Source organism: Balaenoptera borealis (assembly GCF_965194805.1).
Source record: "Balaenoptera borealis genome assembly, chromosome: 13".
Lineage (NCBI taxonomy): Eukaryota > Metazoa > Chordata > Mammalia > Artiodactyla > Balaenopteridae > Balaenoptera > Balaenoptera borealis.
In genome coordinates this window covers 16,861,087-16,877,441 of record NC_138870.1, presented here as the reverse complement: position 1 = coordinate 16,877,441, position 16,355 = coordinate 16,861,087, and the positions used below count along the sequence as shown (strand labels likewise).

Here is a 16,355-nt window from a genome sequence, read left to right as displayed (position 1 = left end):
TCCAATTTCAAGCACTGGATATTTATGGAATGACTCACCGCTACAATGAAGCAGGAATGTCTATGTGAAATTATTTCTAACCCCTCAAATGGCACTTCTTAGGGTTTCTTCATGTTTATAGTTTGATCAGTCAGAATAAACTGCTTCCAAACTGGTCATTTTATTTGTTTAAAAGATTTGTAATTAATACATGTATTTCTCCCTTAATGTTTCTTCGGAAAGAGACAGGAGAAATCCTGATTCTTATGACAATCACATACTATAGCCCTTTCACAAAGGGTTGCAATGAACAATCATTACAATTTCTCGGGAGCCAGGAAATGGCCCTTTTCCCTAACCTGCTGATTCAATAGATATATTAGACAAATAGATGAGATCATATCTTGGCACCTCCAAATCAGACGGGGCCCTTCAGATGTCTCAGGAGATCACAACCTGCTATGAGAAATGGATGAGGGTGCAGGTAGGATGTTCAATACTACACTTAGGAGTCAAATATCCTTGGTCTAAGTTCTGCTTGTGCTGCTTTTAGCTTCTGATACTGAACATTTCACTAAGTCTCTGAGTCCAACTTTCCTTGACTAGTAAAATAGGGATTACACCACATTCATCAGAGTTGTCATAATGATGACACAGGACTTTGTACACACATGCAAAGGCATCACCCCCATCCTGGAGTCCTCCATAATTGTATTTCTCTGCACTATCTTTACAACCAGCGTACAAGCAGCTTGAGGCTGGCATTTTCTTAAATCTCTGATTTAGACACATCACAAATCTTGCATATGATAATAAAACTACTTACTATGTGCCATGTACTATGGCAAGTGCTTTACACGCATTACCTAATTTAATTCTTCCAGCAAATCTATAAAGTGGATTCTTGTATCACATATTCCCATTTTACAATGAGGAAAGTGAACCTTAGAGGGGTCTGAGACATTCCAAACATCATATAATGAGTAAAAGCAAAGCCTTTACAGCCTCTCACTCTGCTTCCCTTCCTCTTCTTAAAGCTGTCAAAAGAGTAGAGACAGGAGAGAGAGAACATTTCTGAAATTCTCTGACACCATCCAATCTTGAAGCCATTAATAAAAATATAATTTTTTATTAGATGCCAAGTGTTACTTTTAATACTTTTTAGTTTAGTCTGTAAATAGATTTAGTTTTGTTTTGGATTTTTTTGTGTTGGTTTTTGTTTTTGGTGCAAATAACATAGGGATTTTTTCACCAAGAGTAGGGAAAGAAATTGCTGCTCCACTGTCAGAGACTGAGCAAGCAAAGTTAGGCTGAAGGACACAAGAGGGACCAGAACCATCACCACCTATTTCCATCCTCAGCCAAACAAAAGGGACACATCCTACTAATAAGAGGTTAATAACATCACATTCACAGATGAAAGATAAACCATTATAATCCCTTCAGGGCTGGACTTTCAACTAAGCTACATTTTGTGTAACACTTTGCATTATCTTCTTGCAAAAAAATTACATTTTGAAATGCAAGTTAGAAAAATACAGAACACATTTGGAATACACTAGAAGCTTACACAAGTGACTTAATGTTAAAATTTAGTGTGCACATGAATTAAGTGGCATGTTGTTTTTAAAATACAACCCCTGAACCCCATCAGAATTGCTGACTCATAGATCCACTGTAGAGCTATGAAATCTGCATTTTTAACAATCACCATGACTGGTTCTGATGCAGGTAGTTCGCAACCATATTTTGAGAAAAAAATGGATTAAAAGAAAATCTTAAACCAGCCAGTGGTTTATATCCACATATCATAAAGTGAAATAAATATTGTATCAATATATACAAGTGTGCACTTCCGAGGCCTCAGTGAGGAAGAAAGAGGATGTGAGTGGAAAAGAAATCTCCTAATTAGAACAAAAGAAGGTCATGGATATGGAAATGGAGCTCCTAACTCCTTCCCCTGAGGGACAAAATTGTAGACTTCGTAGTACAGAAAAATAACTTTGGCCTCAGGCAAAAAGGAAAAGAAGGTACAAAAGGGTCTAATTCACTACCAGGAGCTGGTCACTGCTAAATAGACATTTCTCCAAAGAAGATATACAGATTGCCAACAAACACATGAAAGAATGCTCAACATCATTAATCATTAGAGAAATGCAAATCAAAACTACAATGCGATATCATCTCACACCGGTCAGAATGGCCATATCATCAAAAATCTACAAACAGTAAATGCTGGAGAGGGTGTGGAGAAAAGGGAACCCTCATACACTGTTGGTGGGAATGTAAATGGATACAGCCACTATGGAGAACAGTATGGAGGTTCCTTAAAAAGCTAAAAATAGAACTACCATACAACCCAGCAATCCCACTACTGGGCATATATCCTGAGAAAACCATAATTCAAAAAGAGTCATGTACCACAATGTTCACTGCAGCTCTATTTACAGTAGCAAGGACATGGAAGCAACCTAAGTGTCCATCGACAGATGAATGGATAAAGAAGATGTGGCACATATATACAATGGAATATTACTCAGCCATAAAAAGAAACGAAATTGAGTTACCTGTAGTGAGGTGGATGGACCTAGAGTCTGTCATAAAGAGTGAAGTAAGTCAGAAAGAGAAAAACAAATACCGTATGCTAACACATATATATGGAACCTAAAAAAAAAAAAAAAAATGGTCATGAAGAACCTAGGGGCAAGACGGGAATAAAGATGCAGACCTACTAGAGAATGGACTTGAGGACATGGGGAGGGGGAAGGGTAAGCTAGGACAAAGTGAGAGGGTGGTAGTGTATATATGGACATATATACACTACCAAATGTAAAATAGCTAGTGGGAAGCAGTCGCATAGCACGGGGAGATCAGCTGGGTGATTTGTGACCAACTAGAAGGGTGGGATAGGGAGGGTGGGAGGGAGGGAGATGCAAGAGGAAAGAGATATGGGGATATATGTATAACTGATTCACTTTGTTATAAAGCAGAACCTAACACACCATTGTAAAGCAATTATACTCCAATAAAAATGTTAAAAAAAAAAAAAGACAAACTCCCCCTGCCGCCCCAAAAAAAAAAAAAAAAGAGCTGGTCACTGGTCATCAGTGTGTTACCAAAAGTCCATCAGTATGTAACAAGTTGTAGCAAGTTTTAAGAGATCTGGGGAACATGCACAGGCTTAGGCATCTTCCACCATTAAAGACCTTTCAGAAGATGAACTATTTGGGACTTCCCTGGCAGTCCAGTGGTTAAGACTCCATGCTTCCAATGCAGGGGGCATAGATTCGATGCCTGGTCGGGGAACTAAGATCCCACATGCCATGGGGCACGGCCAAAAAAAAAAAAAAAAGATGAACTGTTTACTTGTTCCTGCTCAAAGCAGAATAAGAACAAATAATCTATAAGGGAAAAAAAATCTGAAGAGAAATATGTATATATACACATATATAATACATGTACATATATATATAAAAATGATGGGTTTCCCTGGTGGCGCAGTGGTTGATAATCTGCCTGCTAATGCAGGGGACACGGGTTTGAGCCCTGGTCCGGGAAGATCCCACATGCCGTGGAGCAACTAGGCCCGTGAGCCATAACTACTGAGCCTGCATGTCTGGAGCCTGTGCTCCGCAACAAGAGAGGCTGCGATAGTGAGAGGCCCGCGCACCGCGATGAAGAGTGGCCCCCGCTCGCTGCAACTAGAGAAAGCCCTAGCACAGAAACGAAGACCCAACATAGCAATCAATCAATCAATCAATCAATCTTTAAAAAAAAAAAAAAAAAATGAATCACTGTGCTGTGTGCCTGAAACTAACACTGTAAATCAACTATGCTTCAATTAAAAATAATAATAATAAATAAAATGAAAAAAAAATTTTACAGGAGAGTAAGAACCATAATCAGACTAGGCAAAGGCTGGAAACAGTTGAAGATTTTAGGGGTTACTCTAATTGTCACCTTTTAAATATGTATGTCATTAATAATTAGTCAGTATTTGATGTTAGAAGTAAATAATTAATGTTTGGGCTTTATTAAAGTTCTATCATTCTAGAAATTGTATGACTGGATAACATACTATCTTCCTTCTTTCTCAAACATTCACATTAGTGTAAAAGCCTAGCCAAATGATGCAGCCAGGTACCACCTTTAACATAATGGCAGCTTCCAGAATTTCAGACCTCATGAAGAATATAAACAGCTCTGAAGACAACTTTGCACACATTGTCTGGGATCTTAGAAACAATTTTTTTTCTTTATGTGGGGAAAGAAATGGCAGATGCTCCCTGGTTATCAAAAAGAAGATATAAAAATTTCAGATCACTTAAAAATAAAAAACTTACATAATAAAGTTAACATATTTACATGAAACCTTTCTAGACTCACAGAAAACATACTGAGTAATAAAATACTGAAAGCTTTCCCCTTGAGATAGAGGAGAAAAGAGACTTGTTATCACCACTTCTAATCAACATGGTACTGGGGTCTTGAACTTGGTCACTGCAAAAAAGGCAAAAAAATAAAAAAATAAAAATAAAACCAGTAACGGGTATAAAATAAAACGTCTGACTATTTGAAAGGAAGAAATAAAACTGTAAGTCTTTCATTACTGGCAGATAACATGACTGTGTATATAAAAAAAATCCAAAAGATTACAGACAAACTATTAGAATTCAACAAAGTTTCCAAACACAAAGCCAACATACAAAAATCAATTGTAATTGTATATACTGGCATCAAACAAACAAGATGAGATTTTTTAAACAGCAGTTAAAAAATATTAATGACTGACACAGGAGATCCTACTGGCCAATAACAGAGTCTGAGGGCTTTAGATGCCCAGAACAAGGGGCATCTCTACTCTGATTAGAGAGTCGAGGAGAACAGGAAAAGGTGGGAGAAGGGAGGCCAGGGCAGGATAGACCAGAGATGTCTAATAGAAATATAATGCAAGAGATTGGTTCAACATGGTGGAGAAGAAGGACGTGAGCTCACGCCCTCTTGTGAGAGCACTGGAATCACAACTAACTGCTGAACAATCATCGACAGGAAGACACTGGAACTCACCAAAAAAGATACCCCACATCCAAAGACAAAGGAGAAGCCACAATGAGATGGTAGGAGGGGTGCAATCACAATAAAATCAAATCCCATGACTGCTGGGTGGGTGACTCACAAACTGGAGAACACTTATGCCACAGAAGTCCACCCACTGGAGTGAAGGTTCTGAACTCCACATCAGGCTTCCCAACCTGGGGGGTCCAGCAACAGTAGGAGGAATTTCTAGAGAATCAGACTTTGAAGGCTAGCGGGATTTGATTGCAGGACTTCAACAGGACTGGGGTACACAGAGACTTCACTCTTGGAGGGCACACACAAAGGAGTCTGTGTATCAGGACACAGGGGAAGGAGCACTGACCCCACAGGAGACTGAACAGGACCTGCCTACTAGTGTTGGAGGGTCTCCTGCAGAGGTGGGGTGTGGGTGTGTCTCACTGTGAGGACAGGGACACTGGCAGTGGAAGTTCTGGGAAGTACTCCTTGGCGTGAGCCCTCCCAGAGTCTGCCATTAGCCCCACCAAAGAGCTGGGTAGGCTCCAGTGCTGGGTCGCCTCACCCTAACAACCAACAGGCAGGGAACCCAGTCCCACACATCAGCAGACAAGCGGATTAAAGTTTTACTGAGCTCTGCCCACCAGACCAACACCCAGCTCTACCCACCACCAGTCCCTCCCATCAGGAAACTTGCACAAGACTCTTACATAGCCTCATCCACCAGAGGGCAGACAGCAGAAGCAAGAAGAACTACAATCTTGCAGCATGTGGAAAAAAAACCACATTCACAGAAAGACAGACAAGATGAAAAGACAGAGGGGTTAGGTACCAGATGAAGGAACAAGATAAAACTGCAGAAAAACAACTAAATGAAGTGGAGATAGGAAACCTTCCAGAAAAAGAATTCAGAATAATGACAGTGAAGATGATCCAGGACCTCAGAAAATGAACGGAAGCAAAGATTGAGAAGATGCAAGAAATGTTTAACAAAGACCTAGAAGAGGGGCTTCCCTGGTGGCGCAGTGGTTGAGAATCCACCTGCCAAGGCAGGGGACACAGGTTCAATCCCTGGTCCGGGAAGATCCCACATGCCACGGAGCAACTAAGCCCGTGCGCCACAACTACTGAGCCTGTGCTCTAGAGCCCGTGAGCCACAACTACTGAGTCCGTGTGCCACAACTACTGAGCCCGTGTGCCACAACTACTGAAGCCCACGTGCCTAGAGCCCGTGCTCCACCACGAGAGAAGCCACCGCAATGAGAAGCCTGCACACTGCAATGAAGAGTAGCCCTCGCTCACTGCAACTAGAGAAAGCCCGCACGCAGCAACGAAGACCCAACACAGCCAAAAATAAATAAACAAAATAAATGTATTAAAAAAAAAAGACCTAGAAGAATTAAAGAACAAACAGAGAAGAACAATACAGTAACTGAAACGAAAAATAAACTAGAAGGAAACAATAGCAGAATAACTGAGGCAGAAGAACGGATAAGTGACCTGAAAGACATAATGGTGGAATTCACTGCCGCAGAACAGAATAAAGAAAAGAGAATGAAAAGAAATGAAGACAGCCTAAGAGACCGCTGGGACAACATTCAATGCAACAACATTCGCATTATAGGGGTGCCAGAAGGAGAAGAGTGAAAGGACACGAGAAAATATTTGAAGAGATTATAGTCGAAAACTTCCCTAACATGGGAAAGGAAATAGCCACCCAAGTCCAGGAAGTGCAGAGAGTCCCACACAGGATAAACCCAAGGAGGAACACACCGAGACACATAGTAATCAAACTGGCAAAAATAAAAGACAAAGAAAAATTACTGAAATCAACAACGGAAAAACGACAAGTAACATACAAGGGAATTCCAATGAGGTTAACAGCTGATTTCTCAGCAGAAACTCCACAAGCCAGAAGGGAGTGGAATGATATACTTAAAGTGATGAAAGGGAAGAACCTACAACCAAGATTACTCTACCCAGCAAGGATCTCATTCAGATTCGATGGAGAAATCAAAAGCTTTACAGACAAGCAAAAGCTAAGAGAATTCAGCACCACCAAACCAGCTCTACAACAAATGCTAAAGGAACTTCTCTAAGTGGGAAACACAGAGAAGAAAAGCACCTACAAAAACAAACCCATAACAATTAAGAAAATGGTAATAGGAACATATTGATAATTACCTTAAACGTGAATGGATTAAATGCTCCAACCAAAAGACACAGGCTTGCTGAATGGATACAAAAACAAGACCCATCTATATGCTGTCTACAAGAGAAACACTTCAGACCTAGGGACACATACAGACTGAAAGTGAGGGGATGGAAAAAGATATTCCATGCAAATGGAAATCAAAATAAAGCTGGAGAAGCAATTCTCATATCAGACAAAATGGACTTTAAAACAAACACTATTACAAGAGACAAAGAAGGACACTACATAATGATCAAGGGATCAATCCAAGAAGATATAACAATCATAAATATATATGCACCCAACATAAGAGCACCTCAATACATAGGGCAACTGCTAACAACTATAAAAGAGGAAATCGACAGTAACACAATAATAGTGGGAGACCTTAACACCTCACTTACACCAATGGACAGATCAGTGAAACAGAAAATTAATAAGGAAACACAAGCTTTAAATGACACAACAGACCCGATAGATTTAATTGATATTTATAGGAAATTCCATCCAAAAACAACAGATTACACTTTCTTCTCATGTGCGCACGGAACATTCTCCAGGATAGATCACATCTTGGGTCACAAATCAAGCCTCAGTCAATTTAAGAAAACTGAAATTATATCAAGCATCTTTTCTGACCACAACCCTATGAGATTAGAAATCAATTACAGGGAAAAAAACGTAAAAAACACAAACACATGGAGGCTAAACAATACGTTACTAAATAACCCAGAGATCACTAAAGAAATCAAAGAGGAAATCAAAAAATACCTAGAGACAAATGACAACAAAAACACGATGATCCAAAACCTATGGGAGGCAGCAAAAGCAGTTCTAAGAGGGAAGTTTATAGGTATACAAGCCTATCTCAAGAAACAAGAAAAATCTCAAATAAACAATCTAACCTTACACCTAAAGGAACTAGAGAAAGAAGAACGAACAAAACCCAAAGTTAGCAGAAGGAAAGAAATCATACAGATCAGAGCAGATATAAATGAAATAGAAACAAAGAAAACTATAGCAATATCAGAAAAACTAAAAGCTGGTTCTTTGAGAAGATAAACAAAATTGATAAACCATTAGCCAGACTCATCAAGAAAAAGAGGGAGAGGACTCAAATCAATAAAGTTAGAAATGAAAAAGGAGAAGTTACAACAGACACCGCAGAAATACAAAGCATCCTAAGAGACTACTACAAGCAACTCTACGCCAATAAAATGGACAACCTGGAAGAAATGGACAAATTCTTAGAAAGGTATAACCTTCCAAGACTGAACCAGGAAGAAACAGAAAATATGAACAAACCAATCACAAGTAATGAAATTGAAACTGTGATTTAAAATCTTCCAACAAACAAAAGTCCAGGACCAGATGACTTCACAGGTGAATTCTATCAAACATTTAGAGAAGAGCTAACACCCATCCTTCTCAAACTCTTCCAAAAAACTGCAGAAAACTCATTCTATGAGGCCACCATCACCCTGATACCAAAACCAGACAGGATACTACAAAAAAAGAAAATTACAGACCAATATCACGGATGAATATAGATGCAAAAATCCTCAACAAAATAGTAGCAAACAGAATCCAACAACACATTAAAAGGATCATACACCATGATCAAGTGGGATTTATCCCAGGGATGCAAGGATTCTTCAATATACACAAATCAATGTGATACACCATATTAACAAACTGAAGGAGAAAAACCATATAATCATCTCAATAGATGCAGAAAAAGCTTTTCACAAAATTCAACACACATTTATGATAAAAACTCTCCAGAAAGTGGGCAGAGAGGGAACTTACCTCAACATAATAAAGGTCATATATGACAAACCTACAGCAAACATCATTCTCAAAGGTGAAAAACTGAAAATATTTCCTCTAAGATCAGGAACAAGACAAGGATGTCCACTCTCACCACGATTATTCAACATAGTTTTGGAAGTCCTAGCTATGGCAATCAGAGAAGAAAAAGAAGTAAAAGGAATACAAATTGCAAAAGAAAAAGTTAAACTGTCACTGTTTGCAAATGACATGATACTATACACAGAAAATCCTGAAGATGCCACCAGAAAACTACTAGAGCTAATCAACGAATTTGGTAAAGTTGCAGGATGCAAAATTAATGCACAGAAACTTCTTGCATTCCTATACACTAATGATGAAAAATCTGAAAGAGAAATTAAAGAAACACCCCATTTCCCACTGCAATAAAAAGAATAAAATACCTAGTAATAAAGCTACCTAGGGAGACAAAAGACCTGTATGCAGAAAACTATAAAACACTGATGAAAGAAATTAAAGATGACACAAACAGATGGCGACATATACCATGTTCTTGGGCTGGAAGAATCAATATTGTGAAAATGACTATACTACCCAAAGCAATCTACAGATTCAGTGCAATCCCTATCAAATTACCAATGGCATTTTTTACAGAACTAGAACAAAACATCTTAAAATCTGTATGGAGACACAAAAGACCCCGAATGGCCAAAGCAGTCTTGAAGGGAAAAAACGGGTGGAGGAATCAGACTTCCTGACTTCAGACTATACTACAAAGCTACAGTAATCAAGACAGTATGGTACTGGCAGCAAAGCAGAAATATAGATCAATGGAACAGGGTAGAAAGCCCAGAGATAAACCTACACACCTATGGTCAACTAATCTATGACAAAGGAGGTAAGGATATACAATGGAGAAAAGAGAGTCTCTTCAATAAGTGGTGATGGGAAAACTGGACAGCTCCATGTAAAAGAATGAAATTAGAACACTCCCTGACACCATACACAAAAATAAACTCAAAATGGATTAAAGACCTAAATGTAAGACTGGACACTATAAAACTCTTAGAGGAAAAGAGAGGAAGAACACACTTTAACATAAATCACAGCAAGATCTTTTTTGATCCACCTCCTAGAGTAATGGAAATAAAAACAAAAATAAACAAATGGGACCTAATGAAACTTAAAAGCTTTTGCACAGCAAAGGAAACCATAAACAAGACCAAAAGACAACCATCAGAATGGGAGAAAATATTTGCAAATGAAGCAACTGACAAAGGATTAATCTCCAAGATTTACAAGCAGCTCATGCAGCTCAATAACAAAAAAACGAACAACCCAATCCAAAAATGGGCAGAAGACCTAAATAGACATTTCTCCAAAGAAGATATACAGATGGCCTACAGACACATGAAAGAATGCTCAACACCATTAATCATTAGAGAAATGCAAATCAAAACTACAATGAGATATCATCTCACACCGGTCAGAATGGCCATCATCAAAAAATCTAGAAACAATAAATGCTGGAGAGGGTGTGGAGGAAAGGGAACACTCTTGCACTGTTGGTGGGAATGTAAATTGATACAGCCACTATGGAGAACAGTATGGAGGTTCCTTATAAAACTACAAATAGAACTACCATACGACCCAGCAATCCCACTACTGGGCATATACCCTGAGAAAACCATAGTTCAAAAAGAGTCATGTACCAAAATGTTCATTGCAGCTCTATTTACAATAGCCAGGACATGGAAGCAACCTAAATGTCCATCGACAGATGAATGGATAAAGAAGATGTGGCACATATATACAATGGAATATTACTCAGCCATAAAAAGAAATGAAATGGAGGTATTTGTAATGAGGTGGATGGAGTTAGAGTCTGTCATACAGAGTGAAGTAAGTCAGAAAGAGAAAAACAAATACAGTATGCTAACACATATATACGGAATCTAAGGGAAAAAAAAGCCATGAAGAACCTAGTGGCAAGACGGGAATAAAGACACAGACCTACTAGAGAATGGACTTGAGGATATGGGGAGGGGGTGGGACAGGGTGAGAGAGTGTCATGGACATATATACACTACCAAATGTAAAATAGATAGCTAGTGGGAAGCAGCCGCATAGCACAGGGAGATCAGCTCGGTGCTTTGTGACCACCTAGAGGGGTGGGATGGGGAGGGTGGGAGGGAGGGAGATGCAAGAGGGAAGAGATATGGGAACATATTGTATATGTATAGTTGATTGACTTTGTTATAAAGCAGAAGCTAACACACCATCGTAAGGCAATTATACTTCAATAAAGATGTTTAAAAAAAAAAAAAAAACTCTTAGAGGAAAAGAGAGGAAGAACACACTTTAACATAAATCACAGCAAGATCTTTTTTGATCCACCTCCTAGAGTAATGGAAATTAAAACCAAAATAAACAAATGGGACCTAATGAAACTTAAAAGCTTTTGCACAGCAAAGGAAACTACAAACAAGACGAAAAGACAACCCTCAGAATGGGAGAAAATATTTGCAAACGAATTAACAAAGGATTAATCTCCATAATATATAACAGCTCATGCAGCTCAATATTAAAAAAACAAACAACCCAATCCAAAAATGGGCAGATGACCTAAATAGGCATTTCTCCAAAGAAGACATACAGATGGCCAAGAAGCACATGAAAAGCTGCTCAACATCACTAATTATTAGAGAAATGCAAATCAAAACCACAATGAGGTATCACCTCACACCAGTTAGAATGGGCATCATCAGAAAATCTACAAACAACAAATGCTGGAGAGGGTGTGGAGAAAAAGGAACCCTCTTGCACTGTTGGTGGGAATGTAAATTGATACAGCCACTATGGAGAACAGTATGGAGGTTCCTTAAAAAGGAAAAATAGAACCACCATATGACTCAGCAATCCCACTATTGGGCATATACCCAGAGAAAACCATAAATCAAAAAGATACATGCACCTCAATGTTTATTGCAGCTCTATTTACAATAGCCAGGACATGGAAGCAACCTAAATGTCCATCAACAGATGAATGGATAAAGAAGATATGGTACATATATACAATGGAATATTACTCAGCCATAAAAAGGAACGAAACTGGGTCATTTGTAGAGACATGGATGGATCTAGAGACCGTCATACAGAGTGAAGTAAGTCAGAAAGAGAAAAACAAATATCGTATATTAACGCATATATGTGGAACCTAGAAAAATGGTACAGATGAACCAGTTTGCAGGGCAGAAATAGAGACACAGATGTAGAGAACAAACGTATGGACACCAAGGGGGGAAAGTGGCGGGGTAGGGGTGGTGGTGTGATGAATTGGGAGATTGGGATCAACATATATACACTAATATGTATAAAATGGATAACTAATAAGAACCTGCTGTAAAAAATAAATAAATAAAATTCAATAATTCAAAGAAAACAAAAAAAAATCAATGACTTACGAATAAATTCACTGAGTGATATGTAACACTATGTACTCAAAAAGTTAGAAAATATTATTGGGAGAGATGTATCATATTCATGGATTTGAAGATTCAGTGTTGTAAAAATATCAAGTCTTCCAAAACTGATCTGTAGATTCCATGAATCCCAATCAAAATCCCAGCTGGATATTTTTTTTTTAAGGACCTTGACAGGCTGAGTCAAACATTCAAAGTATCCACTTGATTTATAACACAATGAATTAGGAAGAGGATGGTTTTTAGTCAGTGTTGCTGGGTCAATTATATAAAATTTGAATCTTGAACCTTTACCTTATACCATATGCAAATATCAGTTCCAGGTGTAATGCAGATCTAAATGTGAAAGCTAAACATTAGGGCTTCTGGAATATATCGTAAGAGAATATTTTTATGAACTTTGGATAGAAAAAGAATTCTTAAACAGAATACAAAAAGCACTAATCATAAGTGTAACAAAATTGATAGATTTTACTATATGAAAACTAAGATTGTCTGTCAACAACATCATTAAGAAAAATAATGCCCCACAGTGGAAGAAGATGTCTGCAATACATCTTACTGTCAAAAAGCTCATATCCAGAACCAAGAGAACTTCCAAAATCAATAAGAAAAAGACAGACAATCCAATAGAAAAACTTGTCAAGTACCTTGAACAGGCACTTTGCAAAAGGATATCTGAAGAGTCAACAAATACATCTAAAGATGCTCAACTTCTTTAGCTGAAACACAAATTAAAACCACTATGAGATACCACTACCATCTGCCATCATGGCCAAAAATAAAAATGACTGGTAATACCAAGAGTTGGCAAGGACAAGAAGTTGAACAGAACTCTCATAAAACCACTTTGTTAAAACTATTCAGCAGTCTCCACTAAAGATGATTACCGTATGCCCCAGCAGTTCCACTCCTAGGTATGTGCAAAAAGAAATGTGTACCTCTGTTCCCTATGAGAAAGACACTTATAAGAATATTCACAGCAGCACTATTAGTATTAGCCAAAAACTGTGGATTTCTCATACAACAGAAAACTACAGAGCACTGAGAATTAACATTGTTACATACCACAAAGAAATAAATCACAGAAACATAATACTCAGCTAACAAAGACAGAAAAGCACATCCTCTGTGGTTAAATTAATATAAAATTCAGAAGCAGGCAAAACTACTCTAGGGCTTAGAAGTCAGGGTTGTAGTTACATTTGGGACCACAGTGACAGGAGGTTATACTGGTGGGGAAGGGGGGCACTGGGGTTTCTGGTAGCAGCCTGTTTCTTGTTCTGGGTACAACTGCCTTCACTTTGTGGAAATTGAGCTACGCCTTACACCTTATGGTCTGTGCCCTTTTCAGTATCTATGTTATACTTCAATAAAACATTTAAATTCCCAAAGCATTCCACAAAATAGAAACATTCATTTTTCTTTGCCCACAACAAATGAAGGATCTCAAGAACTCCTGGCTCAGGTATAAATCCAACGAAACCTTTGCCCATTCACAAATGACAGATCTCTCAGGCTGCAATTTTCCTAAGGCTGATTTATTCACAAGGTTCAGCTGTGCCACTTTTGAGTATTTTTTCCCATTCTCAGTCATGGATCTTTTTTGCCATTTTCTTAAATCTGTGTTTTGTTTTTGCTTTCCTTACATGGCTCTGATGCTGATGAGAACAGACTTTGTTGCATCTCAGAAATTCATTTTCCATTTCTTAATTGCAATGGTAGCCATAACACAATTACAGAAAGGCAATTTGCCATCCAAATCTACCAAAAAAACACAAAAACTAATTATCTAGATGCTAACCCATCTATATTCTTTTAAAAATTTAGCATGTTTTACTTTGATTCCTACATTCTCATTTTAAATTCCCATTGATTTTCACTGTGCAATTTTAGTATTTTGCAAAAGAGTAAATTTTTATGAATTCCTACTGCAAATTGGAAAAACTGTTAGATGTTTATCCCTTTATTCTTCATATTCCATTTTCAAGGTCAAAAGCAGCATTCATTCAACTTCACATTTTATTAAATATGTTGATGTTCCAGGATCTCCTGTGGCCCAATTCTAATTCTTTTCCTTCTTTTGATGAGTCTGTTCCATCAGAACCATAGCAACTAAAATTGCCTCAGAAGAAAGGAGAAAGAAGTAGAATTCAGTTGTTGACTTTTCCAAAGGGCATAGTAATGAATACATAAAACAATCAGGTGATAAATAATCAATCACTGGTGCAAAATGAGCAATGCAAATGACTTCCTATTGGGGTTTTTTTAACTTTCTCTATGATTAAACTGTAGCAAAGAGCAGTGCCTAGAAATTATGATTTCTAATAAAGAATCTGGCCTAAGCAATTTTTTTTATCACTTTCATTGAGCTATCCAGACTTAAGTCTCCATTTTTGACAGTTAATACAATTAACCCATAAATGCATTTAATGTATCTTCTTTTAAAGACTATGTAATTCTGAGACTTAAGATGAAAACTTGTGGGCTTCCCTGGTGGCGCAGTGGTTGAGAATCTGCCTGCCAATGCAGGGCACACGGGTTCGAGCCCTGGTCTGGGAAGATCCCACATGCCGCGGAGCGACTGGACCCGTGAGCCACAGTTACTGAGCCTGCGCGTCTGGAGCCTGTGCTCCGCAACAAGAGAGGCCGCGATAGTGAGAGGCCCGCGCACCGCGATGAAGAGTGGCCCCCGCTTGCCACAACTAGAGAAAGCCCTCGCACAGAAACGAAGACCCAACACAGCCATAAATAAATAAACAAATAAATAAATTAAATTAAAAGCAGAAATAATAACATAAAAAAAGATGAAAACTTGCTTATAGATAACAAAAATAAGCGACAACTTAAAATTTCATTCAAAAAACAATGGAAAATAATGTTTTAATTTAAAATACTGGTGAATAATTGGTCTAATTCTCTCTCACTACCAAAAAATATCTTTACCAATGAAAATATGCATACCTATAATGCACTGAGTGCAACAGAAGCGTTACAAAATCATAGGTAAACAAAAAATATAATGACATGCAAAAAACTGTTTTTATGACTGAAAACTGGGTGGGAAAAACCCTTGCAAGTCTGACCATTCCTTTAGAAATAACAATGACCCGAAAGTAACATTCCTCTTCTTCTACTTGTTAGTGATTTCCATGGCAACGCTCCATCTGCTTCCTACTGTTTGCATAGGCTTTTTAAATTAAACTTACATATGTCAATGTTCCAAGATTATCTTTGTGTTTGCATAAACCATATGGCTCTTTGACAAAGTTGGTTATGCCAATAACATTAGAGAAATATTTAAATTTCGCGTCTGTTTTGTAAGGAAATAAAGGGGGTAAAATGGGAATGAAGTTGGGGTGGGAAGTACTATGTCTACAAATTTATTTGGAATCAATCTTTAAGCCAGTGACTACAGGCTTCTCTTTAGTTTCTGAATGAGAAAGTGATTTAAACTCTAAGAACAAAGTAGTCTATACAGAATACACTTGAGTTTATCCCAATACTTTATTTTTTTTAACTTTTATATTGGAGTATACTTAACAATGTTGTGTTAGTTTCAGGTGTACAACAAAGTGATTCAGTTATACATATACATGGATCTGTTCTCTTTCAAATTCTTTTACCGATTAGGTTGTTACAGAATACTGAGCAGAGTTCAGGTGTGCTATACAGTAGGTCCTTGTTGGTTATCCTTTTTAAATATAGCAGTGTGTACATGTCCCTATCTCTCCCCCGCATCCCATCCCAATACTTTAAATCTATAGGAAATACAGTGTAACTTTGTTTTTGTTACATAAATTACACAAATTTTACTAAAGATCATGCAAAAGGTTAAGGTATCCCTTAAGAAAACA

General features: G+C 37.9%; 1 long non-coding RNA gene across 1 annotated transcript in view; it reads right to left on the bottom strand.

The window, feature by feature from the left end:
• The window catches only part of LOC309609926, an 89,642-nt gene extending 74,697 nt beyond the window's left edge, over window positions 1-14,945 (bottom strand). Inside the window, exon 1 of the long non-coding RNA XR_014233662.1 lies at window positions 9,927-14,945. This is a non-coding gene — a long non-coding RNA (uncharacterized lncRNA). The remainder of the gene's footprint in view (window positions 1-9,926) is intronic.
• Between the last annotated feature and the right edge of the window lie 1,410 nt (window positions 14,946-16,355).